Here is a 19,189-nt window from a genome sequence, read left to right as displayed (position 1 = left end):
ATAACTTTATCCCGTATAGTGTATGCCTCAAGTTTATTCAACTCATCAGACCTTTTTACTAATATGCGTTTTGCAGGGCTTTTCACAAGTCTTGTGCTGACACCATTGATGATGCAATACACATACTGTTCCACAGCCAAGCCGATGGTCCCGGATCGTTTGTGTCCACAACTTTTCCAGCTTGAGCTGCGTATCCTTGGCGAATATCCATGTTTATAATTCTCTGAGCCTTTTCCATATGCATTGTGCCTCCTTTTTGCAAAAGGTGTTCCAATGACAATATACACCAACACCCAAATATCCACAACCAAGAGGATGTGTTAAACTCTTAAATAAAAATCTTTTGGGGGGCTCTGCGGTCATTTGCTAATCAAGAGACATACCCCTACATGTTTAATTTCCACTCTTTTGATTGTCTGTATACCACAAAGGACATTCACACATCTTACCCACATGTAGTGAGGAACAACGTAATCTGGCAAGTTCTTCCTATTAGAAGGAAGAGAATTTTGCACCCCTACAATTGCAACCATCTTGACTTGCATGTACTTACCTGTACAAACTGCACATTGGTGTAAAAATAGGTGCATGATGTCATACTGCTTTTATACTGCAGGGTCACATTCTCTAAATTTGCATTTCATTAAATCAGCTTGCTTTTACTGCATAAATTAGAGGTAACTTGAAAATAAGAAATATCAAAAGCTGTAATCATCTACATGATTGCTAAGTAATTAATAATAAATGAAAGATGACATCTGGCATTGACCAAAATATATCTTAGATTCCTTAAAAATTTAATATTTATTAGATATGGGCGGGCTCGGTTCCCCAAGATCCGAACCCGCCTGAACTTCACTGATCCGAGGACCGAGTCAAGCAGGCTCAGTACTCTGGCGCCAATTCGGAATCGAAATTGAGTCAAAACGTCATCATGACGTCGTCGGATCTCGGAGCTCGGTTCTCACGATATTTGTAATCCATAAATACCCCCCTCCACAGAAATCCATCGCCATTTGACAGAGGGAGAGAGAAGGGTTAGGTCACAGGCAGCATTAGAGCAGGACAGAGCAGTTATTCTATACATTATTCTTGCAATTATTCTTGAAATTCTTCTAGCAATTCTTCTAGCAATTGTTATAGCAGGAAGAGAGAAGGATAGAGTAGGCATTTTTGCAAACATTACCAACTGTTTGGGGTGTCATATTCCCTCCTACAGAAACTATTTTCTGGCTGCAGAATATATTATCTAGCAGCATTATCTATTTAACATTTTACACTGCAAGTGCTTTGGGGTGTCCCATATTCCCCAGTGTGAAACAACAGTTTTTCTGGTGCTGAAAGTCTTATCTAGCAGCACTATCTATTTAATATTTTGCACTAAAAGTACTTCGGGCTCATTAAAATGGATTCAAAGCAGTCCACATATGAGCAGGATCAGCAAGCAGGTGCTGGCACCAGTTCTGATGGTAGTCTTCCCTGTGCGTCATCTGGTAAAGCCTATGTAAAAGTACATAGTCTTTTGAAATCAGAAAAAAAAACACACCACCAATTTTTTTTTACCGTGTTGAAGCGAAAAAGAACTGTAACTGAGAAAAAGTAAACTGCCGATAAAAAAAAAATTGGCAACATGCCATTCTACACACGCAGTGGCAAAGAAAGAATGAAGCCTCCGCCTTTCTCTATTAGTGGCAGATCAAAAAATGTTACTGAGCCATCTTCTTGTATGGTCACTCGTGACCAAGCAAGACAAAGTAATTTGGAGTCCAAAAGTGGTGCAAAACTACTGTTACGTGTAAAAGCCGAGCTGCAAGATAACTGTAAGGCATTAAAGGAAAATATATGCTCAGAATCAGAAATGACACCAATCCCTGTGGAGAGTCCATCCACCAGTGGTATGTGTAATCATGAGCATTCTAATAGTGTACCCATAAAGAAGGGCCCTTTCAGCCTCTCTGCTGATGTGTACCTGAACAGTCCAAGTGTAGCCGGTGATACACCAATTGAGGATGCCACTTTGGAATTGGAAGAGGATGAGAGGGAGATTTGTGTAGTCGACGAGGGCGCTAATGAGGATGTTGATGAGGATGAGGTTGTGTCAGTCCTGCACCAGTGGCAGCAGTTCTGGCACGTGACAAGAAAATGGCCATCGTCATGCTTGGGTATAAAACAAAAAAATCCACATCTTATGTGTGGAATTATTTCTACCCAAATCCAGACAACTGTTGTATAGTCAATTGTAGTGTATGTCAAGCCACAGTCAGTCGAAGTAGAGACTTTAACCATCTTGAAATCTCATCCATGTTAGCCATTTGAAGAGAGTTCATGGCAAGGTCTTGGGAAAAGCTAAAAGTTCTTCCAAAAAAATTACAAGCACTCCATCATCAGCTAGGACCCTTCTGTCACCGACATCGCCATGGCTACAAAACACACCCACAACACCATCCTCATCCATATCCTCAGTAGCGCTCGGCGTTAGCCCTGCATCCCACTTAGTAAGGCTGGATGACTCCTGCACTATAATTGATTCCTCTGAAGAAAGTGTTAGTCTCACTGCTGCTACTGTTGCTGCTGCTGGGGGTGAATCTTCATCCCAGAAGAAGGCCAAGAAAAAGAGCAGTCCTAAATTACAACAATTAACTGTGAAACAATCATTTGCTAGGAGAAGCAAATATGACAGAAGTCACCCAGTCGCCAAGCGAATCACAGACGCTACGGCTACCATGTTAGTGTTAGATCTGCGTCCAACATCCACAATAAACGCAGCTGTTTTTATACATTTAATTGAGGTTTTGTGTCCGCGTTACAGAATTCCATTGAGACACCATTTTTCCCGTAAAGCTATTCCACAACTCTCCCAAAAACTGCGTACAAATGTAGAGATTGCGCTAAAAAATGCCATTCTGCCCACTGTCCACTTAACCACAGATATGTGGATAAGTGAAAGTGGTCAAACCAAAGATTTTATGACTGTGACAGCCCACTGGGTTGGTCATTCACCTTCACCAGCAGGAACAGCAGCAGCATGTACACCACTACGTAACATTTGTCACAGGCAGGCCACTCTTTGTATCACCGGCTTCACTAACAGGCATACAGCTGATAATTTGTTACGAAAACTAAGAGATGTGATTGATACATGGCTTATACCACTGGGACATTCCCCAGAATACGTCATTTCTGATAACGCCAACAATATAGTGCGAGCATTACAGATGGGTGAATTCCAGCACATTCCCTGTTTTGTTCACACCATAAACTTGGTGGTGCAGAGCTTCCTAAGAAATAACCGTGAGGTGCAGGAGATGTTTTAGGTGGCCTGTTAAATTTCGGGACATTTCCAGCATTCTGCCACAGCATGTAGGAGATTGCAACAGCTCCAAGAACAATTTAACTTGCCATGCCACCAACTTAAGCAAAAGGTGTTAACAAGGTGGAATTCCACCCTGTACATGATTCAGAGGATGGAGGAACAGCGCAAAGTCATCCAAGCGTATTGCACAAGCCATGACATTGGGAAAGGAGGGGGGGATGTATTTCACTCTTGCACAGTGGGGAATCCTTTCTGTACTGTGCAAGGTGTTGAAACCATTTGACGTTGTGACGTGTGAAGTGAGTGCAGACTCTGCTAGCTTGAGCCAAGTAATTCCCTTAATTCGACTGTTGGAAAAGCAGCTTGAGAAACTGAAGGAGGAGATGAAAGCAAGCAATTTCGCAGAGTATGTTGGCCTTGTAGATCAAGTACTTAATTCGCTTCGCAATGATCCTCAAGTAATTAAAATCTTGAACTCGGATCACTACGTTTTGGCCACTGTGCTTGATCCAAGGTTTAAGACCTACATTGATTCTTTGCTTCAAAATGATCGAGATATGAACATCAGCAAGTTGTCCGCTGAACTGGGCCTTGGCTTGACGACGTGTCCTCCTTCAGTTTCTCAAGCAGCTGCTGCTCGTAAAAAATGAAATATTCCAAAGCGAAGCAGGGAAGACGCATTTCGCAGACCAGAACAGTTTAACATCTGGGCTGGTTTAAAAGATTTTTCAAAAAAATGTGTGACCTTGCCTGCTATGCCTTCAGCAGTTATGTATTTACATATGTATGTATTTTGTGTAAACTCCATCTAGTGGTCAGCTTGGCATTAACTTAAATTGAACTCTCAGAGCCTCTGTAGTTTATTCACCAAAGCACCATGGGAGCTACAAGCCTCCATTTTAGCTATTACATGCTAGAAGCAAGAGGTGCAGTATATCTCTCCCCTTAGCACAGCATCAATGGTAAGATTGCTCCCTAGTTATGCACTTTTGCCATGTGTTTTCATGTTTGCATTACAATACATTTGTTCATGTTGTAAATGTATTTCCTTATTTCTGTATTACAGTTTTACCACTTGAATTATAACATTCTTAACTATTTGAATAAACAACATTGAAGTAGGAGTGGTTATGCTGTCTGTCTGATTATATTCAGGCTAAAGAGAAGACTATAGTGAAGACAGAACAGTAAAACATTGGCTGTCAGCAAGTGGAACACATATATTCTGATTAACAGACCTGCTACACTGCCAGCTCAGTTATCTGCATATGACAAACTTATCAGTTTTCTACACAGTCTGCAACACAGTGGCCTCTCAGCAAGAGGAGTACAGCCACTTGACTTCACAGAAATCTACAAATTGTCAGAGCAGCCATCCTGATTCAGCAATAGAGCAGTTCCTGCATAGTCAAGCACCTTCTTAAAGGAACCAACACTCTGACTTCTCAGAAACTGGCACTCAGTATATGCAGTTACCTGTATACTGCAATATAGTGATCTCTATACAGTCAAACACCTACTTCTCAACATCATGTCGCAGAAAACGACACCTTCATACAAAACAAGGTCTCAAACCTCTGCTTCCTCAAAATCCTCATCTGTCAGCAATGCAGCCATCTTTGCCCGCGCAAAAGCTGTTGCCGCGAAAGTACGCGTCAACTTTGCAGAGCAAGAAATGCAATTGAAAATAGAGAAATCACGTCAGGAGGCAGAAATGACAGTAGAGAAATTACGCTTAGAGGCAATTATGGAAAAGCTTGCTGCAGAAAAGGAAGCCGCAGCTGCCATTGCTGAAGCAGACTTCTTGGAGACTGCAGATCGCCTTGATATAAAAGGCAACATCAATGTACTTGACTCAGAGCTCGGATCCCAAGATCCACTGCAACGCACATCAGAATATGTCCATCAAGTCTCCAAAATGAGTAGCAACCCTCCAGAAGCACAAGGTATGCAAACAGACTTTATCAGTGAGAAAAGTCTAACACGCTGTACAGTGCAACCACATGTGAACAACAAATCGCAAATTTACAAGCAAGAGAATTCTACACATCCCTCCCCCACGCCCAGAGTTTGAGTCTGTTAACTACAACAACAGAGGCAGCGCCTCCTGCAGACAAAGGTGGCATGACACAAGCCGACTGGAAACAGACAATCCTAGCAGGTATGACCACACACCACTTGCTCACTATGTTCATACACCAACAGCACATCCTAGAGCCAACCAGGACACACTAGACTTTGCCAAGTTTCTTGCACGACGAGAGCTAGTAACACAAGGCCTTTCAAAGTTTAATGATCAACCTGAGAGCTTCAGAGCTTGGCGATCCTCCTTCCTAAATGCAATCACAGGCTTAGACCTTTCATATAGCGAGGAGATAGACCTCTTAATAAAATTGCTTGGAAATGAGTCTGTTGAACATGCTAAAAGGATCAGAGCAATTAATATAAACTACCCAGAGTCTGGCCTTAAAATTATCTGGGATAGACTTGAGGAATGTTATGGCTCACCAGAAGCAATAGAAGCTGCACTATTCAAAAGAATTGATGATTTCCCTAGATTACCTAACAAGGGCCATCAGAGACTTAGAGAACTGAGTGATTTATTAATGGAGCTTCAAGTAGCCAAGTCTGAAGGAGACTTACCAGGACTTGCCTATCTTGACACAGCTAGAGGCATTAACCCCATAGTTCAAAAGCTACCTTACAATCTGCAGGAACAGTGGGTCAACCATGGCTCCAAATACAAACAGCGGAACAATGTGCCATTTCCCCCATTCTCTGTTTTTGTGGACTTTGTACACCAGCTAGCTAAAGTCAGAAACGATCCTAGTTTTGCCTTTACCCTATCAGGTGCTACCCCAATACTACCTAGCCCACGCAAAACTTCAGTTGCAGTTCACAAGACTAATGTGTATCCTCCAGATTCCTTCCACAGGTCTTCAAGATATATTAGTAAAGAGTCTAAAGACAAGGATCCTAGCAAACAGTGTCCTCTACATCGGAGATCACATCCTCTCCTGAAATGCAGAACATTCAGAGAGAAGTCCCTGGAGAACCGCAAAGCCTTCCCTCGAGAAAACGACATCTGCTACAAGTGCTGCTCTTCAACATCCCACTTCGCCAAGGACTGTAAGGTCAGTGTCAACTGCACAGAGTGCAACAGCACAGATCACAACACAGCTCTACACCCTGGGCCTCCGCCATGGACTTTATTACACAATCACAGTGGCACCGAGCATGGCGGGGAGCACAGTGGAGAGGGAAGGAACACTACTACAGTCACACCAGAGATCACTTCACAATGTACTGAAGTCTGCAAAGAAGCCATAAGCGGCAGATCTTGTTCCAAAATCTGTTTAGTAAGAGTCTATCCAAAGGGCCAGCCAGACAAAGCTGTCAAACTCTATGCAATCCTAGATGATCAAAGTAACAAGTCTCTAGCCAGATCAACCTTCTTTGAAATCTTTAGTATCAAAGGCCCCAACACTCCTTACTCCTTAAAGACTTGTGCAGGGAGTTTTGAGACAACAGGGAGGAGAGCTACTGGCTATCAAGTTGAGTCCATGGACGAAAGACTTGTCTTCCCTTACCAACTATCACTGAGTGCAACCAGATCCCAGATAACACGTCTGAAATTCCTACACCAGATGCAGCTAATTATCATGCACACTTGAAACGTATAGCACACCTGTTACCAGAACTGGACCCTAAAGCCCAGATAATTCTACTCATAGGGAGAGATATCTTAGGGGTCCACAAAGTCAGAAGCCAGATCAACGGTCCATACAATGTACCTTATGCTCCACGACTAGATCTGGGATGGGTCATAATAGGAGATGTATGTCTGGGAAACGTACACAGACCATCTTCTGTTAACAGCATGCTTGCCCATACCTTGGAAAATTGACGTCCTTCTATTTTCCAACCATGTCACAATCGCTTTCTCATAAAAGTATTGCCACACTTTCCTGTCATAGACTCCTCTAGTGACAATCACGTCTGTGACAACTACCAAGATCATCTAGGGTGCACAGTCTTCCAAAGAACACAGAAGGATGATCAGGTGGCAATGTCAATTGAGGACAAACAATTCTTAGAAATAATGCAGAATGAACTAGTCAAAGATGAGGCAAACAGCTGGGTTGCACCTCTACCCTTTAGAACCCACAGGCCTCGCCTACCTAACAGAGAACAAGTACTTAAACGCTTCTCTTCACTTAAACGTAACTTTCACAGGAATACAGAGATGAGAGATCACTTCTTCTCTTTCATGAACAAAATATTTGAGAAAGGCCATGCTGAGATAGCTCCCATCCTCAAAGATACAGAGGTACAGAACCAGAGACTCTGTGTATTCTTAGATGCTTCAGTTAAAGCAATAGCAGCTGTTACATATCTTAAAACTGTGGACATAAAAGGACAATGTCATATCGGGTTTGTTATGGGCAAACCAAAGTTAGCACCACAACCAGAGCACACCGTACCCAGACTGGAACTTTGTGCTGCAGTACTAGCCGTTGAGTTAGCTGAACTCATCTCATCTGAGTTGCCTATTAAGCTTGCAGAAGCAGAATTTTACACAGACAGTAAAGTAGTGTTAGGCTACATTAACAATGAGACCAGACGATTTCATGTTTATGTCAGCAATCGAGTGCTACGGATTAGGAGATCTACCAATCCAAAACAGTGGCACTATGTATCTACTGTTCACAATGTTGCAGACCACGCTACAAGAGCTGTCACAGCCAATCTCCTTAAAGACACTTCATGGCTCACAGGACCTGAATTCCTGTACAAAGCAGATTGGAACAATCAAGAAAGTCACACATTTGAGTTAGTAGACGCAGACTCAGATGTTGAAATCCGTACACAAGTGACTACAATCCATACCACAATTTCAGATTGTCAATTGGAGCCTCACAGATTTCAAAGGTTCTCAACTTGGAAATCACTTGTCAGAGCTTTTACTTGCCTAACCCACATAGCTCGGTCATTTAAAAATGCCACAACTGTAAATGCAAATGGATGTAAGGGTTGGCATCACTGTCAAGATACTTACATAGTAACAGAGACACAACAATCCAAGAACCTCATTATCCGTGTTGTGCAACGTCAAGCCTATACTAGAGAGGTTGACTGTATTACCAGTGGAAAACCTATTCTTAGGGACAGCGTCCTGAAGAAGCTAGACCCATTCCTCGACAAGCATAATTTGCTGAGAGTAGGAGGCCGCCTTGAAGAAGCAAACTTAGGATTCAATGAGAAACATCCATTAATCATTCCTGGAAGTCACCACGTTACTTCTTTAATTGTGCAACACTATCACAATGAAGTCAAACATCAGGGACGATTATTTACCGAAGCGGCTCTACGATCAGCTGGGTTCTGGATTATTGGAGCAAAACGACGTGTAAGTAACATAATCTTCAAATGTATCACTTGTCGCAGACTTCGTGGTACTTCTCAAACTCAGAAAATGGCCAATCTTCCAGCAGACAGGCTTAGTACAGAACCTCCCTTTTCTAACGTTGGTCTTGATGTATTTGGTCCCTGAACTGTCATCACCTGACATACAAGAGGAGCGAATACAAGCAGTAAGCGCTGGGCAGTTGTATTCACCAGTATGGCTATCAGAGCTGTTCATATTGAAGTCATAGAATCAATGGACACTTCAAGCTTCATTAATGCTCTTAGACGTTTCATTGCCATCCGTGGTCCTATAAAACACATCCGCTCCGACAGAGGCACTAACTTCGTTGGAGCAGCCAAAGAACTACAAATTTGCTCTCGAACATCGACACTAAAGGTGTGCAGAGATACCTTAGTGAACAGGGTTGTGCATGGACCTTCAACCCACCTCATTCTTCTCATATGGGAGGGACCTGGGAGAGAATGATCGGCATAATTCGCAGAGTCCTTGATTCCATCTTCCTACAAGTAGGAACTGCAAGACTCACTCACGAGTGTTTAACAACCTTCATGGCTGAAGTCTCAGCTATTGTCAATGCTAGACCTCTGACTTCAGTTTCTAATGACCCAGAAGACCCATTCTTGCTTACTCCTGCCACTCTTCTTACCCAGAAAACTGGGACTATCCATGCTCCTCCTGGAGAGTTCAACACCAAAGACTTATATAAACGTCAATGGAGGCAAGTACAAAGTCTTGCAAACACCTTCTGAGACAGGTGGAAGAGACAGTACATCTCTACGCTGCAATCAAGGGACAAGTGGCAAGTTGCCAAACCTAACTTAAAACCTGGTGACGTTGTGCTCGTCAGAGATTGTCAATCACAGCGTAATGAGTGGCCTTTAAGTCTTGTCACCAAAACATTCCCAAGCAAAGATGGGAACGTCCGTAAGGTCGAGGTCAAGATTTGCAAGCACGGAGAGACTAAGTTATTTCTTAGACCAGTATCTGAGCTAATCTTGTTGTTACCTTTGGAGGACTTAAGTGGTGGCATCAATACCAGGCGGGGAGTGTTATGCCTTCAGCAGTTATGTATTTACATATGTATGTATTCTGTGTAAACTCCATCTAGTGGTCAGCTTGGCATTAACTTAAATTGAGCTCTCAGAGCCTCTGTAGTTTATTCACCAAAGCACCATGGGAGCTACAAGCCTCCATTTTAGCTATTACATGCTAGAAGCAAGAGGTGCAGTATATCTCTCCCCTTAGCACAGCATCAATGGTAAGATTGCTCCCTAGTTATGCACTTTTGCCATGTGTTTTCATGTTTACATTACAATACATTTGTTCATGTTGTAAATGTATTTCCTTATTTCTGTATTACAGTTTTACCACTTGAATTATAACATTCTTAACTATTTGAATAAACAACATTGAAGTAGGAGTGGTTATGTTGTCTGTCTGATTATATTCAGGCTAAAAAGAAGACAGTGAAGACAGAACATTGCCCATAACTGCATCCATTCTGAGTATTAACATGCAAAGGATGGTGGAGAATTATTTTCTAGAGGTAATTGATATGGAAATGTCAGACAGTCCCTTTCCTTACTGGGAAGAAAAGCAGGCCATTTGGAAACCCATGTACAAACTTGCTTTGCAATACCTAAGCTGCCCACCCTCCAGTGTGTACTCTGAAAGAGTGTTCAGCACAGCAGGGAACCTAGTCAGTGATCGACTAAGGAGGTTACTTCCAAAAAATGTGGAGAAGATGATTTTCATAAAAATGAACTACATATTCCACGAGGAAGGTCTTTACCATTAAAGACATCCAAGCACTGACAGTTCTCTAATGGCGGATTCAAGCAGAGATGAATTGATAGTCTGTGATGATGATGTACACACTGATGAGGGTGAGGATGATGCTGAAGATAATGACGATAACATTTTTTTAACACTTTCTATATAAGTGTAGGGTGCAATCTACCCCCAAATGGGAAAGGGAATTGGGGCATTTCTATATCACGTACAATCTTAAAAGCATGCTGTTTTGTCAATTTCACGATGAGGGTAGGGTGTCATACACAGACTGACACCAAACTGCCTTTGTCCATTTCTATTTATATTGTACAGCCTATACCGGCTGAATTTTTTCTATTTAAGTACAAGTGGAGGGGGGGTTCTGATACAGACTGACACCAAACTGCCTTTGTCCATTTATATTTATATTGTACAGTCTATACCGGCTGAATTTTTTCTATTTAAGTACAAGTGGAGGGTGTAATATACAGACAGATACAAAACTGCCTTTGACTATTTCTATTTTATTGTTCAGTCTATGCAGACTGCTTTTTTTCTATTTAAGAACAAGTGGAGGGTGTAATATACAGACAGATACCAAACTGCCTTTGTCTATTTCTATTTTATTGTTCGGTCTATGCAGGCTGCTTTCTTTCTATTTAACTACAAGTGGAGGGGGGCCTATAGAGACAGAAACCAAACTGCCTTTGTCCATTTCTATTTTATTGTTCAGTCTATGCAGGCTGCTTTTTTTCTATTTAACTACAAGTGGAGGGGGGAACCTATACAGACAGTCACCAAACTACCTTTGTGCATTTCTATTTTTATTGTACAGTCTATACCGGCTGAACTTTTTCTATTTAAGTACAAGTGGAGGGTGTAATATACGGACAGATACCAAACTGCCTTTGTCCATTTCTATTTTATTGTTCAGTCTATGCAGGCTGCTTTTTTCTATTTAACTACAATTGGAGGGGGGGGGGGGCTGATACAGACAGTCACCAAACTACCTTTGTGCATTTCTATTTTTATTGTACAGTCTATACTGACAGTCTTTTTCTATTTTACTATAAGTGGAGGGGGGCTATACAGATAGACACCAAACTGCTTTTGTCCATTTCTATTTTTATTGTACAGTCTATGCAGGCCATCTTCTTTTCTATTTAACTATGTGTGTGGGGGGGGGGGGGTGATATACAGACAGACACCAAACCCCCTTTGTCTATATTTTAATCTAGGGGAATATTATACACCCAAACACAACATCTGCTTTGCCCATTTCTATTTATAAAATTGTCTTTGCAGGCTGCTTCTTTTTATATTTAACTATAAGTGTAGGGTGAAATATACACCCAAAGACGATGTCTTCATTGCAAATAGGCATAGATGGAGAGGAAGACAATCTACCAGGAATTAAACAGTTTTTTTCATAATTTATTAGCTTTAGAATTATTTTATTTATCCAAGAAACAGGTGGAGCACTAAATTAGGTTATTTTAGCCCGAAAAAAATAGATTTTTAAACAAAATTGCAAAACAAAACCAAACAAAACCAAAACACGCAAGGGCGGTTTTGCCAAAACCAAAACCAAAACACGAAGGTAATCCAGATCCAAAACCAAAACCAAAACACGGGGGTCAGTGACCATCTCTAATATTTTCAAGATGTCAGTATAAGATTTTGTTTAAAATTGAAATAAAGTGTGCATTTATATCCTTAATGGATCAGGGTAAAAACAATATGCTAAGATGGATTCATTTTACTAAAATAATTATTAAAGTTTAATTTTGTCAAGCAGTTTTAATTAAGCATCAGACCTGCATCAGAGAAACGTAAATGTATAAATAAAACATATCTAAAATATACAAGTTCTACCCTCTCCACCAAAAAAACATTTAAAAAAACTTGTAATGTTCATAACAATGCATTGCAAACACATTAAGGTGTAAAGGCATTTTGCAGGTAATACATTCTGCAATTCTGTTGATATATCTGTAAAGTTAGACTAAATTTTTTTTGTTTTCCAATTGATTACAAGACAAGAGGGCAGAACTCACCGCATCAGAAACTTTAATTTGTGGCTAAGGAAGTGGTGTAATGAGGAGAGTTTTGGGCTAATGGACCCTAGTCATGCGATCTGACAAGAAAGGCGCTTACACAAAATTAAACATTTGCACCTATTTTCAAAGGGAACACGAATACTAAGTAAGTCGTTTGGAAACTTCATCAGGAACTATTTAAAGTAGCAGTGGGGGGAAATTAACTAAATAGGAATAAAAGAATGTGCTCCCCAAACCAATAGAGATCTCATTTGTGCAGGCTAATAGAACAAAAAACATATCAACAGCAAGAGATGACCATGCAGTTCAAAAGAAAATGAGCATAGACAGAAAGATGAACATAGCTAGGAATAGGGGATGCACAAAGAAAGCTCTTAGAGCTATGTGTGCAAATGCTAGGAGCTTAGGAAATAAAATCCCAGAAATAATTGTGACTATGACAAGGGAGGAACTAGATATTGTGGCTATTACAGAGTCATGGTCCAATGAAAATCATGACTGGGACATAGCTTTAGCGGAATATACTTTATTTAGGATGGACCGAGTGGGGAAAATCAGAGGAGTAGCAATGTAAGTGAAAAAAAGCAAAAATACTACTTTAATACAAAGTTTTGAAGTATACACTGAGGCCCTTTGGGTGACCATAGAAATGGGAAACAAGGCTATTGCATGACATCATTAAAATGTCATTAAAAGGAGAGGTTATAGTCATGAGAGACTTTAATCTACTAATGTGGAGGGGTCTTTTGCAAGTTCCACTCGAAGTAGGGACATTCTGAACTCCTTGGAGGGAGCATCTCTCAAGCACTTGGTGAGGGAGCCTACTCGCATATATTAGAATTAATACTTACAAATGATGACAAAATATCTGATGTAAATGTGTCTGAGAACCTAAGAATCAGTGACCACCAAGCAGTATGGTTTAGTATAAATACAGAGACTAGCTTATACAACACAATAACAAAGGTGTTGGATTTAAGGAAGGCTGACATTGTAGAGATGGGTAAATTTGTAAGTGAAACTTTTACAGAGTGGTGGAACTTGAAAGGAGTGTGGGAGAGGTGGGGAAATTTAAAAAGTGCAATACTAAAAGCAACTGACCTTCGTATCAAATGGGTTAGGGAAAGCATAAGAAAAAGATAGCCAGTGTGCTTTGCAAAAGAAGTAGCAAGTATTGTGAGAGCAAAACATGATGGCCTTTAGGAAATGTAAGCAGACTCAGAATAATGAAGACAAATAGATGGATCTTCTTAGAAAGAACTAGCCCTAAGAGGGTAATCAGATGTGCAAATGCACAAGCTGAAGAGAAAATGGCCCAGTCAGCAGGTAAAGTGTGCAAAACTTTTTTTAGGTATATAAGTGAAAGGAGAAAAACAAAAGGACGATTAAGACTATATATAGTGAGAATGAGAGTCTTGTTGAAAGAGACAAGGAAATGGCAGATCATCTTAATAATTATTTTTGCTTAGTATTCACTCTAGAAAGAGAAGCATAAAGGCTACACTTAAGTTGCAAGTATATTCATAAAATGAGGTAGATACAAGTATATTTACAGAGGAGAACACTACTCTTAAAACTGAAAGTGGATAAATCAATGGGGCCAGATGGGATATATCCAAGGATAATAAATGAGCTTAAAGGGGTGCTGGTAACATCCTTAACAGATGCATTCAACCAGTCATTAACTATAAGAGTAATTCCACAGGACTGGAGAAGAGAGAATGTAGTCCCACTGCACAAAAGTGGAAGCAAGGAAGAGGCAAGCAACTACTGAGCCCTACATCAGGTAAAACACTTTCAAAGGAAAGAGTTGTAGAATATCTCAAATCCAGCAATTTACAGGATCCCAAACAGCATAGATTTGCTGAGTGGGAGACTGTATCAAACAAATCTTATTGACTTATTTCTGGGTGACTAAAGTATTAGATCAAGGGGGCTGGGTAGATGTAGCTTATCTAGTTTTTAGTAAGGATTTTGACACTGTTTCACATCGCAGACTGTTAAATAAGCTCAAAAGCTTTGGATTGGACTCTAAAATGGTTGAATGTACAAGATGTTGGTTAAAGGATAGAAAACAGAGAGTTGCAGTAAATGGAGTGCATTCACAGGAGTGAGAGTTTTTCAGTGGAGTACCCCAGGGAGGGGTAAAATAAATGATTGATGATCTAGGTATACTAGAGGAATGGTCAAAAGAGTGACAACTATAGTTTAATGCCAACAAATGCAAAATCATTCGGGATCTAGGAGTCACTATTTCACGTGACTTAAAGGCAGGTGAGCAATATAGCAAAGCAATAAGGAAGGGAAGTCAGATGTTTGATTGCATTGGGAGAGAAATCAGTAGTACAAAGAAAGAAGTAATAATGTCACTGTATAGGTTATTGGTACGGCCTCATCTAGAATACTATATTGTGTCCAGTTCAGAAGGCCATATCGCCAGAAGTATATAAATACTTTAGAAACTGTACAAAGAAGAGCAACTAAAATGGTACATGGCCTACAGCACAAAACTTACACAGATAGATTAAAATATATTGGTATGTTTATCTTAGCGAAGAGAAGAGAAGAGAAATGGGGATATGATAGAAACTTTCAAATTTATCAAGGGTTTTAACAAGGTACAGGGGGAAATATTCTTTGAAGTAGGAGGAATATTTGAAAAGGAGGAATTTCACTGAAACTTAAAGGAAGTAGGTTCAGAGAAAATTTGAGGAAAAATTACTTCACAGAAAGGGTAGTAGATAAGTGGAATAGCCAATCATCAGAGGTGGTAGAGGATAATACAGTAGAGCAATTTAAACATGCTTGGGATAGACATAAAGATATACTTAAATAGAAATAAGAATTAAATAGTGTAGGAAGTTACCGTAGGTTAAAAAACGGGCCAAGTAGTTTTTATCTACCGTCAAATTCTATGTTTCTATGTTTCTGATATATTATCATATGTCAGTACTTTGGGAAACGTTTTCTTTTGTACATGTAATGAAATATTATAAGTAGTAAATAAAATATAATTAATTTTAAAAAATAACTTAATTTTAATTTTGTTTTTCCAAAAGCTAAATTTGTTCACTTGCCCAGCCTCTCACTCTCACTTTCTTAAGCACCACCTGTTTATGTCACATGACTATAATTTTGCACAGCAGTTGTTAAAACAAACAATGTCTACTGAGCAAAGGATATTCACTTTTTATAATCCACCGTATACAAATATATATGGAATCAATAGGCAGGCTTCCATTTGCAGAGAGAAAGAGACATAAGAGACCTTAGGGTAGAATGTTCTGTGGACAGATGATACCAAATTAAAACTTTCTTGTAAACCATATCAGCCCTATGTTTACAGAAAGCAAAATAAGGCTTTGAAAGAAAACAATGCCTTCCTTACAGTCAAACATGGAGGCGGTTCAGTGATATATTTGAGTTGCTGTGATGCATCTGGCATTTGCTGTTCTGAAGGTGTGCATGGCATCATGAAAAGTGAAGATTACTAGGCCATATTGAAGTGCAATTCTACACCCAATTTCAGAAATTTGAGCCACCTTGGACGGTTATGGGTGTTCCAGCAGTACAATGCCCCCAAACACACTTCAAAAAGGACCCAGACATGGTCTTAGACAAGATTCTGCACTGTTCTGAAGTAGCCAGCAATGTGTCCAGATCTAAATACCATAGAATACTAGTGGTGAGATCTGAAAACAGCAGTTGGGAAAAGGCACACTTCAAATCTGGGAGATCTGTAGCAGTTTGCACAAACTTAATAGAGCAAACTGCTACTACAAAGGTTCAGGAAACTCATCCATAGTTATAGAAATTGAGTGATCACAGTGATTTTGACCAAAGGCTGTGCTACCAAAGATTAAGTCTTGGGGCTAGATTTACTAAACTGCGTGTTTGAAAAAATGGAGATGTTGCCTATAGCAACCAATCAGATTCTAGCTGTCATTTATTTAGTACATTCTACAAAATGACAGCTAGAATCTATATGGTTGCTATAGGCAACATCTCCACTTTTTCAAATCCGCCTGATGAAGAGTACATAAATAATCTATTATTTATGTTTCATTTTATAACCTATAACAGATTCAGCCACAATTGAATTGAAAGGTGACTGTGCACATGAAAATCCTCCCCCATTGCAAGCATGCTTATAAATACTTGTAAAACCAGTCTCCATTTGGTCAGTAATTAACATATGAAAGACTGTAGCCAGGTTCTAGACTCTGCCCACAAAGGTTTTGTACTGTACACAGAGAAATAATCTCTCTTCATACTTGGTGCTCGGACAGAGGGGACATGCTGCTTGCTGCTCCTAGGTGAGCAGGCCTTAGGCCCTAACTAGTATGGAGTTTCATTGGAGTGTGCATGGCATGAAAGGTGAGTGTGAGCATGTTGTAATGTGTTGTTGAATGGAGGACATGAGAATGAATGATTATTTGTTGTAAGTGATATGAAAATTTAAGTGAGAATGAAAGTTTGATTACAGATGGTAAATGATGGACAGAGTTAGATAAATGCATACCTTGTTGGTCATGGAAGCATTTCTGTTATACATGGTTCTGTATTGGTTAGGCTTTGGTCATGGAAGCATTTATGTTATACATGGTTCTTTGTTGGTTAAGCTTTGGTCATGGAAGCATTGGTGTTATACATGGTTCTTTGTTAGTTAGGCTTTGGTCATGGAAGCATTTGTGTTATACATGGTTCTGTATTGGTTAAGCTTTGGTCATGGAAGCATTTGTGTTATACATAGTTCTTTGTTGGTTAAACTTTGGTCATGGAAGCAATGGTGTTATGCATAGTCCTGTGTGGTTTTGTGTTGGTTTCAGGAAGTGAGTTTGCTTTATGCAGTTTAATGTACATGCATAGAAAGTGATGGATTAGGAAGTGATCAGATCGTTAAATATAACATTTTGTAGTGGTGTTATACATAGTCCTGTGTGGTTTTGTGTTGGTTTCAGGAAGTGATCAGATTGTTTTGTTGACTGTGTTGGTTTATAGGGAAAGTAGTGCGGATGGATGTAGTATGTGGTTGGAATACCATGTGTTAAAATTGGCCAGTAGACATTGTGTGTTAACTGCTGAATAGAGAGCTATTTGTGGTGGACTGGCTAATACGGCTTGCAATGAGTAATGGGTCTATACTGACTTCACATTGTTAGTAAGTGAGGCCTTGTGAGTCAACATGTGTTTGTAACAAAGCATGGCAAGTCAGCCATTTTGGATGGTGACTACATTGTAAGAAGAAGTTTCATTATGGACTTTGAGTGAGATGAATGGAGTGAGTGTATCTATGGATTCTCCCCTCCCCCTTCACTACACAATGCATAAACACACACACACACACACACACCTTTAGACAATAGTTAGTCAAAACACACACACAATTACATGTAAGTATATCAAAGGCAATAAGTGTTATATATTTCCCAAACATAGGTAGTTTTGACTCAGTAGTGTTAAATAATGTTAGAGATAAAGTACGGTTGATTAAATCAACAAAAACGAGAATTGAACATGATGACTGTTTAAAATTGTGGCAACAAGAAGGGTACACGTGGCAAGGGAGCGCGTGCTCAGCGGAAGTAGGAGTGGCGCAAATTGCGCGCACAGCGGAAGTGAGCGTTGTAAAGCGTGGAGAACTGAGCGCGGTTGGGGTGGTAGGTACAGCCAATACCAAAACTGTAAAAACTGTAACTAGTAACTTGTATGATGTATTAAGTAATGTTTTAGCAGAAGAAGTCACAGTCATTTCAGCCATTGCCCATGCCAGTAACATACAAGAAGCAATACACGGACAAGGAAAGGGAACGGTACCACCAGCAGGGGCAGCGGCTGAAATCAGTTAGAATAATATAGAAATTAGTAGAAAGGGGGACATTCATTATACTGCAACAGCAATTCCAGCAACTAGAACAGAATGTAGCGACTTGGTAAGTCGGCATCCTGTCTGCACAACAGCAGTTCCCAATGGGAAGGCGGACAGAGATGGTGTAGTTCCCATAAAACATGTAGCAATGCATTTTCCATGGACTAGGATGGAACTGTTTACAATTATGTCTGATTTTTCTGATCCTAGAAAAGATTTGGCCAAGTGTCAGAAATTTATTAGACATTTAGGTAATGCACATGAGCCTACTAATAAAGATTGGCGAGTGGTGTTTAGAGCCTGTCTTCCTCTTATATACAAAAGTTCATTAAGGATTGTAGGTTGGAGAAGGATAAATCCTTAACCGAGGAAGACAATCAGGATAATATTGGATGTATAATCACACAGTTGGCCTTATATTTACCAGTGACAGTGGAATGGGGAAAAATATTCACTATCAAACAAAAAGGTAGTGAGATTACAACTGACTATTTTTCTAGGGCTCTAGCGGCCATGATTAAGTACACAGGGATACCAGATATAAGGGAAAATCCACATCATAGGGAGGTAGCTGTTGCAGTACTAATGGACGGCCTCCGGGAGGATCTAAGGACCTGGATACAAACCTCTTTTCATAATTGGAGAGGTCTCACGGTAAATGAAATTAGAGAGCATGCTGTAGAACATGATAAAAATATATGTAAAAAGGAAAAAGCGTAGAGTGATAGGCTAATGATGGTGGG

This window comes from Mixophyes fleayi, chromosome 5 (genome assembly GCF_038048845.1).
Source record: "Mixophyes fleayi isolate aMixFle1 chromosome 5, aMixFle1.hap1, whole genome shotgun sequence".
Taxonomy (NCBI): domain Eukaryota; kingdom Metazoa; phylum Chordata; class Amphibia; order Anura; family Limnodynastidae; genus Mixophyes; species Mixophyes fleayi.
This window is presented reverse-complemented; position numbering follows the sequence as displayed.